General features: G+C 39.1%; 1 protein-coding gene across 2 annotated transcripts in view; it reads left to right on the top strand.

Annotated features, from left to right (window-relative positions):
• OXR1 (oxidation resistance 1) overlaps window positions 1–20,771 on the top strand; it is a 325,904-nt gene that overhangs the window by 78,322 nt on the left and 226,811 nt on the right. The window lies entirely within an intron of this gene.

Below are 20,771 nucleotides of genomic sequence, written 5' to 3' on the forward strand. Positions count from 1 at the left end.
GTTATCAAATCTGTCTTGGAAGTGGAGAAAGAGATCCTTTCATCAAAAGAAAGAAAAGGAACCATCATTTCTTTTCGGTTCCCTTCTTTGGTCATTGCCTCTGACTCCAGTTTGCAAGAGTATTAAAACCTGCCAAGAAAAATGGAGCAAACTGAGATCGATGTAAAAATGTCACATCCATATCATCTTGATGTTAAAGGCAAATGGGTTTTATATGATTTAGAGAAAAGTTATTGCATCTGAAAACACATCTTTCCCCAGTATTGAATCAGTATTCATCAGTCTGTGCTCTTTGGATAAATCACACTTATGATTCATTCCGCTTAAACACCCGATTTGTTGCAGTCATACCTCCTCACATGGTCGGAGAACTTTCTTTTCTGCTATTTTGGGAATTGTAGAAAACTAAAGGGTGAACAGCTGGCAACAATATGGCTCAGGATCTAAAAGTAGTTCCCTGGTTCGGTGCCTTTGCGTTGGACTGGCAGAGCTCAGGTGGCGTGGTGATATAGGTATTGCACCACTAATCACAAGTTCAACAATTTGCATTCACCAGTGACTCCTTGGGGAAAAAGTAAAGCGTTACAGCCTTGGAAACCCAGTGGAGGAACTTAGCTTTGAGTTGGAATGGACTTGATTGGCAGTGGGTAACACACCTCAGAAGGGAGAACTTTAAAGTTTTAACTAATTGTAAAGAAATGCTTTTTAGAATACAGACTGACCTCTAAGGTGGGACCCTTTGCATTTCTAATTAGATTCCTCCTGATGCTGTTGCTGCTGCTTCATGAGCCGCATGAGTCTTGTCTGAGAGACCTGAAGCCTTTCTTCATTTGACAACAAGACTATATAGATATTTGTTCTGTGCGATCAAATCAAAAGCAACTCATAGCTGACCCTCTAGTGGATTTTCAAAGGCAGTAAATCACAAGGGAGAAGAGTGTTCATCTTTCTCCAGGGAGCAGTGAGAAGCAGCTGGTGGATTCAAACTGTGAGTCTTTGGGATAGCATTGCAACTTCTTACTCACTAACCCGTCATAACTTAACACAGACAGAGAGATAGAGAGATGATAGATCGATCGATTGATAGATAGATAGATACAGAGATATAGAGATAGACATGTCTGTGTTAACTCTGAGGGAGCTCTGGCAATGGTGTTCATAGAGTCGCACTGCTGACCCACCAAGGATGGCACCTCTACGTTGGTTTGACTCCAGCAATAGCTTCTCAGAAGAAGGATGGGCTACTTCTTCCCAAATGATTTACAGCCTGAGAAAAACCCTGGAGGGTCAGCCACGAGGTCAGCTATGACCACAATGAAGAGCACTGTTGTTGTTGTTGTTGTTGTTGTTACGTGCCATTCAGTCATCTGCAACTCATAGCAACCCTATGTACAACAGCCTTAAACCCTGCTCTATCCTGTGCCAGTCCTATTGTCTCTGACACACCTACCTCCATTACCCTAGTCACTGTATCAATCCAGCTCATCCAGGGCCTTCCACTCTTGCACTGTCCCCTCCACCCTACCAAGCTTGATGTCCCTCTCCAAGGACTGGTCCCTCCTTCCAGCAGGTCAGACGAAGCCTCAGAATCCTTGCCTCCACGGGGCAGCCTGGTAATACCCTGAGACGAGCCTGTAGTATATTCAATACTCTTCTCCAACAACACAGCTCAAAGGCATCAATTCATTTTCTGTCATCCCTATTTATTGTCCACATCTCAGATGCATAGTTAGTAATCAGAATGACCATAGCCTGAATCAGATGCACCTTAGTCCTTAAACTGATATCACTACTCCTCAATAATTTGGAAAGTCTCTAATTGGAAATTTTCCCAGTTCAATGTGCCTCATTTCCTGACTGCTTTTACCAATGATGATAATTATGGATCCAAGCAAGATGAAGCTGTTGACAGTTTCAGTCTCTTCTCCATCTATCATGATACTGCCTATTGGTTCAGTGGTAAGAATCTTTGTTTTCTTGATACTGAGATACAATCCATACTGAAAGGCTGCATTTCTTGATCTTCTCACACTAGTTGCTGTAAAATAGTAACAGAATTGGTTTTAATCTTGGGACATTTTGAGACCTCTTACTTGTGGATAAATGTGATTTGTCAAATGTGCTAGCCAAGACAATGTAAAAGCACGTGGCAGGGAAACCGTAGATTCTTACACAAAAGAGACTCGTGCTAAACCGAGTGGTTCACTGTCTATTTTAGCTTTGTTGTTTACCCATTGATCAAATGGTTGATTTCTCTCAGACTAATTTCTTTTTAATTGTTATGTGGGAGTAAAAGCACTTTCTTTGTAGTGCTTTTTGGGGGTGGTATTAAATAAATCAATGCATGTAAAGCTATTAGAATTGAATCTCGCTACTGAGTTCTTAACTTTGAAGAAGATCAAAATAGAAATAGATAAATGGCAATGAGTTAGCTAATCAATACTATGTAATTTTAAGGCACCTAAGTAGTACAAGCAGTTTTTGACTGGCTTCTAGCCCAGAGGCTGACAGTTCAAACCTATCCAGAGGCTCCTTGCAAGAAAGACCTGGATAACTCTCTTTTGCATTTCAACTGTGTGCGTATGGATTCCCTGTAGGCTGGGACAAAATCAACAGCAGCTAACCACAACAATGGCGATAGTAAAGGTGGAGCCCAGAAATTATGAATCTAGGAGTTTACTGAGACTCTAACGAGTGCCCCCAGCAAGAAAATCTTTGGGCTTAATGTAAATAAATCTCTGCAAAAATATATATATTTATGGATCCAATTGTATCATCCAAAAATGTGTCATTGTGGGTAGGCCACATTCTCAGTTTTTGTTAAGTGCCATCGAGTCATAGGCGACTCATAGCGACCCTATGAATGAAAGATCTGGACATTTGTCTCACTTTCCTCCCCTCTCCAGGTTCATAGGGTTTTCGGAGGCAAGCTATTTTGGAAGCGGGTGCCATTCCTGCTTCCAAACATTCTCAGTATTGAGTACTTACTCTAACTTTGTATTCTAAGCAATTATCCCATACATTAGGTAAATCCTAACCTCTATAGTGTTAATGAGTCAGGATGAGTGACAGACAATGAGGTAGGATGTAATACACAGGATTAGACTGTATTTTTGAGTCATTCTCTTGGAGATACAGAAGAGATTTCACGGGGTAACAGAGCTCTCTGTGACACCAGGAGAGAAGTGTTAGAAGTGGGTTTTTATGCTGTCAGTCTCTGAGGACCAAGAGGCATGTGGAGAGCCAGAACTCTCAATTGGAACTGCTAGCCTCCTGAGTAACAGAGTGTAAATATGCTTGTTAGGTAGTCAGTCCATTTGTAGTAATGCAGTACCACGTAGCTCATCAACAACCTACTTTATGAAGACGACACGACCCTGCTAGCTGAAATCAAGAAAGACCTGAAGCACTTGCTGCAGAACATCAACGATTCCAGCCTTCAATATGGATTATACTTCACCATCAAGAAAACAAAGTCCTTACCACTGGGCTAATAAGGAACATCATGATAGATGGGGGGGGAAAATGAAACTGTCAATGGTTTTATCTTACTTGGATCCATCATCAACATCCTTGATGCCAGCAGTCAGGAAATCAGAAGATGTATTTCATTGGGAGAGTCTGTGGTCAGGTATCTCTCCAAATAACTGAGGCCAGTTATGTCAGTTTGAAGATTAAGATGCACCAGATTCAGGCCAGGGTCTTTTCAATCATTTTCCCGAGAGCTGGACAGTGAATAAGGATGACAGGAAAAGACTCTTGATGTCTTGAACTGTAGTGCTGTAGAAGGACTGCTAGAAGAAGGAACGGGTATATCTGGGAGAAGGTGCAGCCTCAGTGCTCCTTGGGGGCTAGGATGGCAAAGCTTCATCGCTCATATTCTGGACATGTTGTTAGGAGAGGCTGTTCCTTGGAAAGGGATGCCATGCTTGGAAATGTGGAGGTTCAGCAACAAAGAAGATCCTGGATGAGATGGATCAATATGATAACTGCAGCAGTGGGCTCTAGTATAACAGAGATCATGAGCATGGCACATGATAGGACAGAATTCTGATCTGTTGTTCATAGAGTCACTTATAAGTTGTACTTGACTTGATGGCAACTAACAGGAGTAATAACAACCACATAACTGAGGTAGTCTCTAGTCAATTGGAATAGAAACAAAAAGTTCAGAATTTTATTCTCCTTCAGAAGATAAATACAACTCCAGGAAGATGGATCTCTTTATGTCTCTGGAGTTCTCAATTTATTCTGACCCAGAGAGAGTAATTTTCTGTACTTAGAAGGCCTAACCATATAGCAACATGAAACTATTACCATTATTTCCAAATAATTGCAATCTTTATTATAAAGTTATATTGATGATGAAAATAAAATTATATATGACTAGTTGTAAGAAGGGAATTCTGGTGGCTTGGTGGTAAGGAATTGCACTTCCAACCCAAAGGCAGACAGTTTGAATCCAGGAGCTGCTCATTAGGAGAAAGATACGCAGTCTCCTCCTGTGCTATTTACAATCTCTGAAAACCTACCAGAAGGTCATCGCTATGAGTCAGTTCTGACTTGATGGCATGTAAAGCAACAACAGGTAAAAAATAAGTAGAAATATCCCCAGCATATCCAGTTATATACAGTTATATATGAGTTATATACAGTCTTCATTGCTTGGCTATAAATGATGGGAGAACTGGTATTTTTTACAAAGTTCATGAAATGTTTTGTTGTTAATACATTTAACTCATTCTATCTCTATTAATATGATGATAGATAGAATGATAGAAGGAGAGTTGATACCTTTCCACTGTGGAGCTGGAAAAGAGTATTGAATGTAACATAGACAAACAGGTTGATCCTACAGAGCATGAGACCAGGCTGCTCCTTGGAGGCAAGGATTCTGAAGCTTCATCTGACATTTGTTTCAAGGAGAGACCAGTCCTTGGAGAGGGGCGCCATGCTTGGGAGGGTGGAGGGACAGTGCAAGAGAGGAAGACCCTCGATGAGAGGGATTGATTCAGTGACTGGGGTAATAGAGGGTAGGTGTGTCTGAGACAATAAGAATAGCACAGGATAGAACAGGGTTTAGGGCTATTGTACATAGGGTCACTATGAATTGCAAGCAACTCAACAGCACAAAACAACAACAACATCTCTAGCAATAACTCCTTTGTCTGTAAATGTGCCCCTTGCCATTTTCAGGTGGATGATTATAAAATTAGAAAACACATTTACAAAAATGTAGGAGGCTGTGTGATTCTCAACATTCAAACCACAATTACCCTCCTACCAGCACTGTTGTAGTTATGTGGACATTACCACATGCAAGGGGGAAAGGCATGTAAGTATACTGATGGGCAAATTGAGAAAGGACTGTTGGAGCATAGAGAGAATTTCCATGTGCCAACAAGAGCTGAGAGGCTACTCTACATTAAGACCTACTGGAAAATAGCATTTACAGTATAATCTGGTCGGTCCTATTAACCTGGTAGGTCCGAGTGAGTAACTCGAGGGAAAGGATTTGAAAAGATTAAAGAGGAAAAAGCAGAGCTTCAGAGACAAGAATCTTCACAGTGTTTACAAGTTCTCAGATTCATGGACCATCTTTTTTGACCAAATTTTCCTTGGTCCGTGATACCAGCATTAACATCAAGCCAAATAAGAATTGAAACCAAGAAATATGTGTTACATGCAAAACAACACACTAGATAGGGCAGAAAAATAGTAGGATAAGATTTCCTTTATTTGGACACTGACAACATGACTGGACAGAGATAGAAGAGCATAGAGTAATTCTAGTTGAATACAGTACAAATCCCAGGGTAAATGCAAATTGTTAGCAGTTTAAAAGAAAAATAGTTGGCTACAGTGAAGGTCCAGTGGAACAAGATTTACTTAAAACATATCACACATTGGAATAGGTGAAAGAAAGGTCAAAGTGAAATGAATGGACTATCAGACATTATGTATAGTGCAGGTAACAGCCCAGAACAGGGCATACATTATAGACTGAATCAGGGGAAAGAATGAAAAGTTTATTTGAATGAGTGAATCAAAAACTAATTTCTTCATAAACTTTCATTCAAATTACAGTTAGGAACCCCCCCCACACACACACACACACACGCACACACACACATTATAACTGAAGGGTATAACAGGTAGTGAAGTAAGATTATCATGCAGACTGATTTACTCTTAAAGTGTACCTTTACAATGCAAATATATTTAATTAAGAAAAACAACCTAAAACCCACTATGCCAACACATGCTTCATGATGATAGGGGTTTTAGAAAACCAAATCAGCCCCCGACAGTCCTCTCTATGTTTCACCTCAAAGCTGTCTTTTTATACTCAGCTCTAAATTATAACTGTTAACTAAAGGCTGTGCTTCTCTGGCTGTCCGAGTCCACTGGTGGCTTCACGGAAGAACGTGCAGATGACAGACTTTACAGCAGTCAGATCCAGCTTGACAGCCATGCGTTTGAGTTGGTTTGGTGTTAGCTGTGATTTCTTTTTAATATAAGTTATAAAAGAAAGTAACTTCTCCCAACAAACTGGTGATCCATCTCGAAAGAAAGTAAACCTTTTGGTTTTTACTAAAACTTTGGCAAAATTCAACTTAAGAGCTTGGTAGTTCCTACCTTATAAGATACAAGCAAATCTCTGAAATGTGCAAAACTATGGAAACAGTTTATTTCACTGAGAACTGGAGAAGCACGGTGTAAATAAGCACTGATTAAGCAGAGGGCAGCTGAGGGCAAGAGAATAAACAGGGATCTCTCAGGTGATAGGAAAGAACCACAGAACAGGAATGTAGGATCTGATACTGACATTTTATCTAAGCCTGATGCTTATTGCGTTGTATTTTTTCTAGGCTGTTCTATGTATGTTTCTGTTTAATCTTGAATATATTCAGTGAGTGATGTGTTTTTTGTCTCCATTTAACAATGAGCAAAACTAAGGCTGAGTAACTTGCCTTCTCTTCCACAGTTGAGCCTGTGAGTTTGTCTCCTAAGACAAGGCCGTGGTACACTCTATCACTTCCTTCAGTGGGTAAAGCAGTCCCTTTTTTTTTTTTAATTAACAAATGACACAATATTATTTCACAATTTCAATAACTAGACAGATGTTCTTCCCAAGCTCAGAACAATAGTCTTTACATTTAAAAAGAATATGGTTAATCTTTCTATATTAACAGAAAGCAGTTGAGTGAAACACGCGTAGGAAAGAACTGACGCCTGTTTTACCTTCTAAGCCACTTTTTTTTGGGGGGGGGATGTCTTTTTTTGTGAAAAAACAAACAAACAAACAAACAAAACAATTTTAGTACTTTTTTGGAGTGCCAAACCCTCATGAACATGAAAATCGTTTTATAAATTTTTAAAGTTCATGTTTAAAAGACAGGACTTCTTTTTCCTTCCCAACCTATATTCTGTCAAAGTTTATCAAGAAAAATGATACATATTTTTTTTACATATAAATACAGTTCCTGGGATAATGAGAGCCTTTCCCTCCAGCTGTTATTGTTTGCCATGGAGTCAGAACCCACTCATAGCTGACCCTCCAAAGGGTTTCTGAGGCAGGAAATCGCACGAGAGGAGATGGGCCATCCTTCTCCAGTACAGCTGCTGGTGGATACTATTATGTATGTGTATTTCCCTACTGTTAGGTTAGCAGACTTAAAGAAGAAATCAGAGAACAAGAGAAAGCTTAATACAGCTTTACTAAAGGCAAGTTCCTCATCCTGGAGATTCAGAATGAGAAGTCACACTGTGAACTTACTGGGGAGGATTTTTATAAGCAGAGTCTTTAGGGAGGGACATTCCACTCTGATTACGAGCCACCTGCTAGCTCAGCCAGACAAGCAAGGCCATTTGCTCTTCTTAGCAGCAGCAGCAGACAAGGCCATCAGCTTTTGAGTTCTGAATTCGTCATTCTTCTCCTTGGCCCCCTTTGCCCAGACTTAACACGTACTATGTCTTTAAAAATTTGTAGGTAAGCCGGAAGGTGATTACAGTTCATATTTAGTCTTACTTTGTTGCAGGAAAAGACTCGAAGGCTTTTCGATGTTTTAAAAGCTGCACATGAAGAAGTGAAAATGATTGTGATGGAGAAATTGTTTTCAGTAGGGATTCATTCTATCAGTTCCAAGTGGGTGGATTTATGTAACATTAAAGGTCAAGTACTAGTTGTCCTTAAATCAACTTTTATAACTTGGGTGCTGCCTATAGGTATTCACAAAATTATTTTGTCCTGCAAATTTCCAATTTGGGTTAATTTTTGTGCCTTCCTCCATTTTCATTCCCTTCAGCAAAACTGTGGTCACATTGTTGCATGTAAATAGATCCAATTTAAACAAGCATATCAAATATATCATGCTGTCAATAATAACCAGAATGTAATTATCACTGCAAGGCACTGCAGTGTGCATAGTGTTTGGCACTAAGCCTGGGGCCATGAGCAAGGAAAAATGCATTAAACTTAGTTTTGGAATCTCAGAAAGTTCTTACTTAGAAAAACTCACCAATCTCTGGTTTGGTCTCTTTTTTATAAATAGAGTTGATGTCAACCACCATTCCTTATTCTTGCATAGGGTTAAAGGGGTGGGAGATTCCCTTTCCCCCTGCAATTGATTTGTTGTGCTTTTGACTTCATACTCTCTATTTTGAGGTCCCCTTTCTGTGTTTAATTTCATGGTAAAGGGTTTGGGTCTACAGAAGTTGACAACTTCTTGCTGCACTATAACCCTCTGCATGCCAGCATCTCCTGGAGCTAGCCTATGTTTGTGGCTCCAAATCAGAAATCAGAGAGTCCATCCATAGAACAGATGTGAGGAAAAAGGAAAAAGAAGACACATCAAAAACATGTTATTTTTCATATATGGCTCATTAAGATTAATTCAATCCAAATACTTAAAATTATTGATTCCATTGTTTTTACCCTCCATTTTTTAAAAAAATATCTCTACATGAGGAACAACAATGTATTTTTGCTCTAGGTTTTAGCTGTGTGGGTTATTTCCTTCAGCTCTGGTGGCCTAGTCTGTAAGTAGTTGGCAATGTTAGTCCAAAGGTTGCATTTCAGTGGGTTCAGATTTTCCAGTGACTTAGCAAGAGAAAGATGGGCTGCCTCCTCCCGTGCGATTTAGAGCCTCAGAGACCCACTAGAGGGTCAGGTCGGAGTCTGCTCCAATCAATAGCAATAAATATGAGAGGGCTTTTAAAAAAAATAAATACACACACACACACACACACACACACACACACATACATACATAGGGTAGAAGGTTGGTTAATAATTTCCATGAAAGAAGATAGTGAAAATCCTATACCAAACCAAAGAGGAGACAAACACAGTATGGAAATGGTTTCTTTCTTTGCCACAAAGAATTTGCTAAAAATATATTAGATACTACTGACTTAGGCAAGGGAACTGATTTCTTCAGATGCAAGGGGGTGAATTTCTCCTAATAGGCCTTCACTGATACACTGATAACATATGAGCTAAAAGTTGTTTTGGAAAACAGAAACAGTTCCAGGTGTTGTGGCCAGAAAGCAGTTAAAACAGGGAATTATACATCAATAAAGCTCTGGAAATGACTGGAGAATAAAGGTCAGAGAGAATCATTGTTGATTTTTAAAAATCTCCAAGTATGAAAATGTTAAGATTGAGTGCTCTCTGCTCACTCACCGCCTCTAGCACTGAGCAGAATGGTCCACAGGGGCTTCCCTGGCTGCCTCTGAACCTCTCTTCACCATCCTCCAGGAGTTGGCCTCTGCCACTACTAGAGAAAGCAACAGGCTTCTTCTTTCCAAGTAGAGGTCCTTGTATTGGTAACGCTTGAGTAGACACTACACTTACAAAGGAATTGGGAAGAATATATATTTTGGCGTTTAGGAGCTCTTAAAAAAACCCAAAACCACAGCTGTCTAGCTGTTCAAATCCATCGGATCTTTGAGAGAGAAAGGAACAAGCTCCTTCCCTGTGATTTAACGTCTCAGAAACTCAGTGGCTCTTAAAAAAACCCAAAACCACAGCTGTCTAACAGTTCAAATCCATCGGATCTTTGAGAGAGAAAGGAACAAGCTCCTTCCCTGTGATTTAACGTCTCAGAAACTCAGTGGTGGGTCAACTGTGAGTCAGATCTGACTCAACACAATGTGTTCTGTGTTTTTTGAGCCACCTGGGTTATTGTGAATAAAAGGTCAGGGATGAGTTGTATCCATTGCATTAAAGAGCACACAAGTCAGCTTGAGTAGATGTTTTAAGGGTTGCAGGTTTTTTGGTGTTTTTTTTTTGTCCTGGAGCATGGACTTAAGTTCTATTGAAGGCATTAGCATTCTAAATGTTTCTGTGTTCATTCTTTTCCTATTTCAGAATTGCAGAGATACAAGTCCATGTTTGGTATTTACATACTAGTATTCCTGTTAAACAGGGTGACCCAAAGGCAGGCACGTTTATGTCAGGCACAGGTAATTCCCAGGCAGCAAACACTGTAAGAAGGTCTCAGTGCTCACTTTTTTTAAATGAGTAGTTCTGTTAGCACATCTGATCATCAAAAGTGGAAGTCAGCAGGAACATATTTTATTATTTTCTGCATATTTTGTTTTAGAGGATGGAAGCAAAACCCTTCAAATAAGAGAATGTTCCTTACCATGCAGACCCTTCTGGTATTTGCAAATAGATCACACTTGGGAAAATTTCTGTAAAGCAAAGAAGCATGTACCATGAATAAAAAATAGCCTACTAAAAAATAGCAAATAAAGTAACACTAGACCATAGTAAGAGCCTGTATAAAGTAGAGGTAATGAGCCTCCAGTGTAGTTCCTGGGTGAGGAGCTTGGTCTCTGTGTGTGCTGTGTCTTTAATGACTCGCCAGAAAACACAGGCTAAGTGCTAGTTTCACTTTCCATCTGTTTTTGAAAAGGCAAAATCACCTTTAGATTTCCTTAGACTATGTTTACACAAGGGAGCTCTGGTGGCCTAGTGGCAAGAAGCTGTGCTGCAATTCTGAAGGCACACAGTTCGAGATCACCAGTTGCTCTGCGTGAGAAGAATGGGCAGTCTCCGTCCGTGAGATTCACTGCCTCTGAAAACCCGCCAGAGAGTCAGCTATGGGCCAGTTCTGACTCAATGGTACACAACAACAACAATGACGTTTACACAGGTGCTAATGTAAGTCATAAAAGGGAAGTGACATCAAATGAACTTAGCCTTCAAGATGGCTCATACAACTACTTCGACTGTGTAATTCTGTCCCAGAGATTTTGTTTACTAGAATTTATTACTGCTAAAGTGATTATTTATGAAGCAGTGGTTCTTTTACTGCTGTTATATATAATTTTCTGTAAGTTCTAGGCTGATGAATCTTAACTTTGACACTAGTATGGTTTTGTGCCAACCTATTATTTTTTAGAGGAACTGGTGGCATAGCCCTTAGGGGCTGCAAAGGGGGCCCCTCTCTATCCATTTCAAACCAGTCAGAGAAAGATGAGCACTGTCCCCTGAAAATCCACTGGGAATTAAGCTATAAATTAATTCCAACTTGAAGGCTATGAATTTGTCTGTTTGGAAAAATTAGCTCTTGTGGATAACTGTCCTGTTCACCCCTGACCTCTTTTCACTAGATGCCAATAAAAACCCTCTTCTAGTAGTGACAACCAAAACCGTCTCTCACATCTACTCATTTGCTTCAGTGAGTCAGAATTGACTGATACGTGGCCCTCCAGTGGGTTTTCAGAGACAATGAATCGCACAGGAGGAAATTGCCAATCTTTTACCCACAGAGAAGCTGGTGAATTCAAACCACTCGTCTATGTACTGGCAGTGAACCTAGTGCTGGACATTTAAGTTCCCTAAAACTACCTCTGATGTCAGAATTGACCCATAGCTGACCATCTGGTGGGTTTTCAGAGGCAGTTAATCTAATGAGAAGAGATTACCCATCCTCCTCCTATGGAACAGTGTTCCTTTGAGATTGCAGCTCAGCTTCTGACCAATAAACTACCAAAACTCCCTTAAAAAAACAACACAATCTCTAGACACTGTCAAATATCCTATAAGATTGGGAATGGCAATAGTTGAGAATCATTCTTCTAGATAATAAAATACAAAACAGAAATTAGAAATTCAGCTATTGAAAGGGAAACAAAATTATCATTTTAGACAGTATGATTCTCTACCTTGAGAATACTGAAACATTCAATTAAAATGTTAATTGAATGAAAGCCTTCCTTTAGTAAAGTGGTTAAAAACAACATAAATATATAAAACTTAATAAACATCAGTTACCAAGTAGTAAATGTAATGTAGAAATTGTGTTTATAATCAGCAGCAAAAAAGAAAGAAACTGCAAAACTCAAAAGAACATAAACAAGAAAAATACTAAACTATAAGAAAAAATTAAAAATCATTTTGATCTTCAAGATACTAAAGTATACCACAGATTTCTATTAGAATTGAAAAGTGGTACTCTAATATAATAACTAGCCTAGATCAATAGAATGGAACAAATTAATGCCAAATGGCCTAATTTACTTAAAATTCTATTTCAATGGTAGCATTACATGTGAATTGAAGCTCAATATTAAGATAAACAAAGATATTTAGCACTACACTAATTGGCAGCATCATGATAGATAGAGATTGAGGTTGTTAACAATTTCAGCTTGCTTGGTTCCACAATCAATGTTCTTGGAACTAGAAGTCAGGAAATCAAAAGACAAATTGCAATGGGAACGTCTGCTGTCAGGGACTTTTCCAGAGTGCTAAAGAGCAATGATGCCAGTCTAGAGACTAAGGTGCACCTGATCCAGCCTATGGTCTTCATAATTAATTACCTGCTATGCGTCGGAGAGCAATGACCAAAGAGGACAGAAGAAGAATTGATGCCTTTGAGTTGTGATGCTGGCAAAGAGTATTGAACATACCATGGACTGCCCAGAGAACAAACAGGTCTGTCCTGGAGGTGGTGAAGCCAAGCTGCTCTTGGAAGTAATGATGTTGAGGCTCTGTCTCACATACTTTGGACATGTTGCCATGTGGGACCGGGCCTTGGAGAGGGATATCATGCTTGGAAGGATGGAGGGACAGACAGTGCAGGAGAGGAAGACAGTAGGTGAGATGGATTGACACAGTAACTAGGGTAATGAGGGTAGATATATCAGAAACAGTGAGCTGGCCCAGAATAGGGAAGAGTTCACAGCTATTGTACACAGGGTCACTATGAGTCATGGTCAACTAGATGGCACAAAACAACAGTAAATATTTGTTAAGCATTTGAAAGAAAAAGGATTGAAAACTTCACATTTTACACTTCAACAAAAGAGATTTTGACTCTTTGCCATTATTGCCATTCTTATTTGCCTGAGGTTCTGTTTACTGGCCTACACTAGGGTGTTTAACACTCAATCCCAGGCTTTCTTGAGCCATTTCCTCTTACTACATTGTAGATTGTGTAGTGAATCTCCTTAGCATTTATCATGGATGACCATTTACTTAAAACTCTTTGTCTTCTACAAGGTGATCTCTTTGAATGCATTTCTTCTTATCCCTGCAGTCCCAAGATCTCACACAGCAACTGGAAGCCTCTTGTTTAGAGTCAATTCGGGACCTGGTGGAGGCCTTTGTATTTAAAAGTCAGTTGGGCCTTGGGCCTGTGGCCCTCCCATTGGGACTGGTGTTAATTGTGTTTGGGATCAACATTCTTTTAAGTGATACAGCAGTGGTCTGGCAATTTGCTGTACAGAGGTAACTTGCTGTTGTTGTGATGCTGAATACTGTGCCACTGATGTGTCAAATGCCATAATGGTTACCCATCATGGACAGTGTTTGTTGGAGCTCCCAAAATTAAAACAGGCTTGGAAGCAGGGGTGGCATCCACTATCTAAAAAACATGCCTCTGGAAACTCTATGAACTTAGAGAAATGATGATAGTTATAGAACAGGGTTCAGACCTTTTGTTCATAGTGTTGCTATGAGCTCAACTTGACAACACTTAACAACAACAATAACAAAGTATACAAAGAAAGAAACTTTTCATTGTTATACATAGGGGAATCAAAATAATGATCTAATTCCAGTCCTCATTTTTCCAAAAGCATACTATTATTTGCAGAAATCTTGACATTTATTTCAGGTCAAGTGGATTTAAGGGCAGAAAATGTTTCCTAGCTCTTGGTCAGGTCTTCCCACCAATCTTGATTACACAAGTAGACACAAAGTGGAACTTTGTATTTTAATTCAGTTTTGCTTCTCTAATGCTTTATATCTAAACACTTCCTAATATTTTAGTATAAAAAAGAGATAGAGTTTTTCTTTTGCTTTTCAAGGAGAGGAGCAAATGGGGGGGAGGGGGGAGGGGTTTGTGCGGGGAGAAGGGTGCAACAATGAATGAATGGAATACCAAAATCTCTGTAGATGTTCATTGAAATGAAAAATAAACAACCTAAATTTAAAAAAAAGAGAGAGATAGCTGAGAACTTATGAGGTTAAATAGAAACAAGTATAAATATGGTGCAATAGTTGAAACATGTGACAACTATTACTTGTTCTACAAACTAATACAGAAGCATTAATTAAAGTAGTTTGGGGTTTTTTTTTTGTGGTTTTTTTTTTTCTAGGAACCTGTGATGGTACAGTGATTAAATGATTGGTTGCCAGCTGAAGGGGAAGTGGTTCCTGCTTCACAGGAGAAAGATGTCTGTTTGTGTCTATAAGCTTTACGGCCTAGGAAATCCTGTGAGACTTTGTTCATTGGGTCAGTGTGTGTTGGAATTGATTTGACAACAGTGGGTTTGGGTTTTGGATTTCCACTATTTTCCCTATCAACAATGAATTGATAATGCTGAAATTGTTCTGATTTATAGTACATGTTTGGGGATTTAGCAAAACAGTTTTTCAGGAAAAACTGTTGTGTGTAAGAGTACTGAAATATACGTAGGATGTTCATTGCCTATTTCTTTGTAATTTTCTATTAATATTAAAGAATTTGGATTTGATTTTGAGGGTTCTCAAAATATTTGAGGATTCAGAACTAATGTAGTCTATGAATATCATAAAATGTACAATTTTCTGGCAGCCTAAAACCAGCTGCAGAAAAGTACTTGTCTAAACATCCAATCACAGAATCCTTCTCCCTCGCAGAAACTGATCACAACAGAAAAATAAGCTTGGCACGTCATGAATGTGTTAGAACAGAATAAAGCAGCAATTCTATCACCAGGGAAGATTATACCTGCCTCATGGAAATAATCACTGGAGGAGAGGACCTCAAAAGTGATGTAAATATCAGATCTGAGCTGTCTTCTCTTCTGGGGAATTGTAGTATCTGTCTCAGAGGAAGTGGAGCAAATCGGGGTGTTCTTTGGAGGCAAGAATGGGGAAACTTTGGGCATGTTGTCAGGAAGTGCAAGACCTTGGAAAAACACATCATACTTTAGAAAGTAGAAAGTCAGTTAAAGAGAAGAATACTCAAATGAGATGGATTGGCATAGTGACTACAGCTTTGGGCACAAGAATGGCAGAGGTTGTGAGAAACTGCATAGGATAGGACAGATTTTAGTCTATCATATAAAGAGTTGCAATGAGTTGTAGTCAACTCCAGGGTACCAAAAACAACAACTTAACAACAACAACAAGGAGTGCTCTTTGAAGCAAAGGATATGTTGATGCTACAAAGTTGAATTCAAACCTCCCAGCATACACCCAATGTGTTTTCATTTTGGAATTACTTTTAACATTCTCATCTAGACTGTAAGCTCCCAGAAGGTCCAATCCATCACCCAACACCTTGCTCAGGGACAGATAGAAAATGGTCAGTGAACAGTTGACTCTATGAGTGAATAAGCATTAAATGTTAGTGTGTGTGTATATATATATATGTGTGTGTGTGTATATATAATGTGTGTGTGTGAAAATATATATATATATATATATATATATATATATATATATATAACACATTTGGGAAAGCTCTCATTTTCAAATGGTGTTTTCCTGCATAGAATTCCAAGGGCCCTTGTGTACAAGTGTTCCACCGTCATATCTTGTTTTTCAAATGGCCTTCCCACTTAGATGAAATACAAAGGCATGATCAATAAGGGTCACATGTCATTATCCATATAGCAGATCTTCTTGTATTGAGTTGCAAAGTAGATCCTCATGATTTAAGCTCTTGTGTTTGATCAGATAAAGGTTTGCCAGAGTTTGTCTTCAATACAAATCCTTGCTATTTGGGGATGATTATTATTTGCTTGGTGTTGCGCTAAGCTTTTCCTACTTGTTTGTGAAAGTCTGTGAACCCTTAGAAAGTCTGTGAAGTAGATGTTGTAGTAACTCCTAAAGGACATAAGAAAAAGCGATAGCGTAAAGAGTTTAGTCATCTACCTCAAACCACTATGTTACTAAGGAGAAGTGCTTGGAAACCTGTGCTATTAGTCCTGATTCAACACCACCGCCCCATATCACATCACATCCACTGGAATGACTTCCAGAAGCCCTACCCTTGAGTATCCCACTTATGGTGGAACAAAATCCACTTGCCCAGAATGCTGGAGGAGGTATACTAATTAGGGATGGCCAAGCGGTGCAGAAAACATCTGTCACAATACTTGGGCACTGGATTGTCTTAGAATGCTCTAGAGAATGGAGCTGTGACCTTTAAGAAGCAGATCACCAGGCAAGTCTTCAGAGGAGTTTCTAAGTGGATTTGAATCACCAGTCTTTCAGTTTATGCCACTCTGGGAGTGCCTATTTTAAGGTTTTGAACTTAATTTAAATGCTGTTAATACCTGGGAAACCTTTCCCCACTTCCAAAGTGAATTTGTCCTTTCTACTCCCTCGTTCTGTTATACTTTTGTTAACTTGAGCATTTAATTGAAATAATGGAATTTAAGTCCTTTAACATCAAATGATTTACATTTTAAAAGAAGTATGTATGTTATCTGGAAAATTTACTCATCCCACAGAGCATTATGTTTATTTTAGGAAGTAGTCAATTAAACTTGATATTCAACTAACACCCAGCTATATGGGTTCCCATAATTGCTGTGATTAGGGAAAGTTTCTTGGAAAGCATTATTGAAATGCGTAAAATTTAGCTGGAACCTAATGTTTAGGAAAAGCACTGAGCCTCAGAAAATAACCCTGAAGTTTCCTTTTATCCAAACACTTTGGTATAAGCTCAAAAATGTAAAAACTGTTAATGTCATATTTGTTTAGCATTTGAGTAATTTTGTGACTGCAGACATCTAGGGTAAAATGCATTATGCATCAGCTACCTGGATTCTATCCTTCAGTTGTGATAGCCGCTCAGGTTAGACTTCTAAAATCACATCTAGAAACATGCTAGAGAGCTATCACGAGAAAGCTGATTCTCTATAGTGTTCCTTTGTTCATATGCCAGCTAAATATTCTTATGTAGATTTGGCTTAAGAAAAGAAGCAGCAAGGGTTCAATAAAATAACGATCATCCTTTTAGGAGACTAAGGAGGACTTCTAAAACAGTCAAGATGCTGATGTTTACGTCTAGTAAAAAGATTTATGCCTACTTTTAACTCCTCTGTAGACAAAGCTTGTTGCTGATATAAAAAGTTTTCAGAAGAGTCTCAGCTAAGATAAGGACTACTATCTCTCTCTCTGTCTCTCATTTCCATCGAGTCATAACTGTCTCATAACTAACCTTTCAGCAGGTTTTCAGATGCTTTAAGTCACAAGGGAGGAGGTTGCTCATCTTTTTTCAATTAACTGGTGGGTGCAAACCGCCAGATGGGCACATCTCTTCATTATCAGACAACTCTTTACAAAAAATGCCGCCTATACTTATATCCTGTGACACTGGCATATCAAATGCAATAATGGTTACCCATGGTTGACAGTGTTTGGTGGAGCTCCTCAGTTAAAACAAGCTTGGGAGCAGGAGTGACGTCCACTTCTGTAATAGCTTGCCTCCAGAAACTCTATGAATATGGAAAAATGAAGAAAGTTATACACGTGTTCAAGTCTTTCATTCATAAGGTCGCTATGAGTCGCCAACAACTCGATGGCACTTAACAACCACAACAACATACTTATATCAGAGCTCCTCATAGGTACTTCAAAGACATCATATAGTAAGCATTTTATACATTCTTCTGTTAATTGGCCAGATATATTTGTAACATACCAAAAAGCAAAAATACCTCATGATTCTATTTGTTCTGTGTATCTTGGAAGATTGAAAACTCTTGGATTTGCAAAAGATAAAGTACATAGTTTTTCCAGTGTCTGGAAGTGACCAAAGACTATGTTATCATTATGTATTTAGATACGAAATGCACTGCTAACGTCATTCGTATGACTAGTTCATTCCCATTAGAGCAGTGGCATTGGTGGTGGATTCTCAGTTTCCTGAAACACACATGGTTCCTGCAAAACCGAGTTTAGTCATAGGTGGTGGATCATATGAAGCACTTATTTCAGATGATCAAGAAATGCAGCCTTCAATTTGGATTGTTTCTCATGTCAAGAAAACAAAGATTGTTACCACTGAACCGTTAGGCAACATCTTGGCGGATGGAGAAGAGATGGAAACTGTCAACATCTGCATCTTACTTGGATTAACAACATCCTTGGTATCAGCAGTCAGGAAATAAGAAGACGTATTGTGGCCTAGTGGCCAGAAGCTGCACTGCAATCCTGAAGGTGTATGGTTCAGGGCCACTGGCTGCTCTTTGGGAAGATAGGCAATCTCTTCCTGTGTGATTAACTGCCTCTGAAAAGCCACAGGGTGGGTCAGTTCTGACTCCACAGTACACAACAACAACAACAATATTGAATTGGGAAAGTTTGTAGTTAGGGAGCTCTCCAAGTTCTTGAGCAGTAATGATGTCAGTTTGAGGGCTAAGGTGTGCCTGATTCGGGCCATGGTCTTTCTGAACACTTGTTATGCATCTGAGAGTTGGACAATGAATAGGATGACAGAAGAAGAATTGATGCCTTTGAATGTGCTGTTGGAGAAGAGCACTGACCATCTCGTGGACTGCCAAAAGAACAAACAAATATGCCTTAGAGAGGGTGCAGTCAGAATGCTCTTTGGAGGCAAGGAAAATGAGACTTCACATACTTAGGGGGTGTTGCTAGGAGGGGCTATTCTTTGGAGAGGAACATGATGCTGGGAAGGGTGGAGGATCAGTGAAGGAGAGGAAGACCAACTGGATGGACATAGTGACTGCCACTCTAATGTGTCAAGAAGTGTGAAGATGGCTGCTATTCAGAGGGTTGCTATGAGTCGTACTTGACTTGATGGCATCTAACAACAACAACCATCATCCAGTCAATTCCAACTCACGCAACCCTCTGTCAGGTCCACAAAGCTTTACATCTTAATGGCAAAAGGTTGCTCATCTTTAAAGCTCCTTCAGAGCCATTGGTGGCCAGAAAACATTCATCCTTTTGGGTATCAGCACACCACCTTATAAATTATGCTACGAGACCAAATAAATAATAATGTCCTGGATAGCAAATAATACGTTATTCTCCTTTTGACTTATTAGCCTCAGCTCTGAGTCCAGAGCTGGAAGTACTGTTAGCCCAAATCTCTTCCATTCCAAGAGAGGGAAGGAGGAAAATCCTGAAGGACAATGCTAGTGTTACCACTGCTCAAACACCAGCATGTCTTGATAATACTAGTTAATTCTGTGTCTTACTTTAATCATCAATATTTAAAAATATGTCAGAAGGTCTTTTAGTAATTGCTGAAGTACCAATTTCAGTTTTCCATTTTAAGTGGCTTTGTTTCATAAGATACGACACATACTTAATTTTTTGTTTGTTCAGCCATGTGTGAATTAATTAAGCTGGCTGTCTTTAGATGCTTTGAATTCTCATGCAAGTTTCATGGAGAACAGAAGCAAATGAGTCAATCAGTCCTTTATATGGACACACTAAGACCCAGTCCACAGGGCATCATCTCACTGCCTCCTGCAGACCTTCAGCATCCAGCTGTGATCATTGGCTTCTTCATTATGAGCTCATTAGATGAGAGCCCTGCAGAGGCAGCACTGACCTCCAACCTGCACTTCACCCTTTCTGTTTCTGCCCATCTCTGATTTTGAATGATCAATGATCTCCAGATCTTTGTGGAGAACGAGCCCAGTGGCTCCATATTTGGTTCTGCAGGAAGAGGATGGAAGGTCATCTGGCTTTTCTCAACTTTATCTTTCAACAGAAGTTCTTTCCTTGAGGAAGTGTTATCATAGGGGTTCATTCCCTTCTAGAGATGCGTTCCGCAAGATACACTTATTATTGTAAATATTTAATGAGAACCAAGGCAGTAACTCTATTTCTTTAGGTTGAAATAACTGCACACCTATGAAGACATCCTTCATATTTTTTATAATAATGCAAAAGAAAAATTATGTTCTAAAATGACGATGAAATTGGTTTAGTAGAGCATTTTCAGGAATGTTGCCATAGTCCCAATAAGATTATAGGTTAAAAATCAAAGTAGGTTTGTTTTTTAAAAAATTTTTATTTTAGTGAAGGATTAGAGAAAGAATGAGTTTTCATTCACTCATTGATAGACATTTTTCTTTTTTAAAAATATGTGCTTGACTTCTCTACCTTCATTAAAATACATTTGACCTTGGCATGGTCATTAAAAATGAAAATAAATTTTGCATCTTCTATACATGCAAGTTTGCCATGTTAAAAAGTAATAATTTTCCAATCATTCCTTTGAAATACAACTGGCACATTGATGAAGAAAATTAACAATAATTACCTATATCAGAAT

Source organism: Elephantulus edwardii, unplaced genomic scaffold, assembly GCF_000299155.1.
Source record: "Elephantulus edwardii isolate Elephantulus edwardi_28Jun2011 unplaced genomic scaffold, EleEdw1.0 scaffold00114, whole genome shotgun sequence".
NCBI classification, from domain to species: domain Eukaryota; kingdom Metazoa; phylum Chordata; class Mammalia; order Macroscelidea; family Macroscelididae; genus Elephantulus; species Elephantulus edwardii.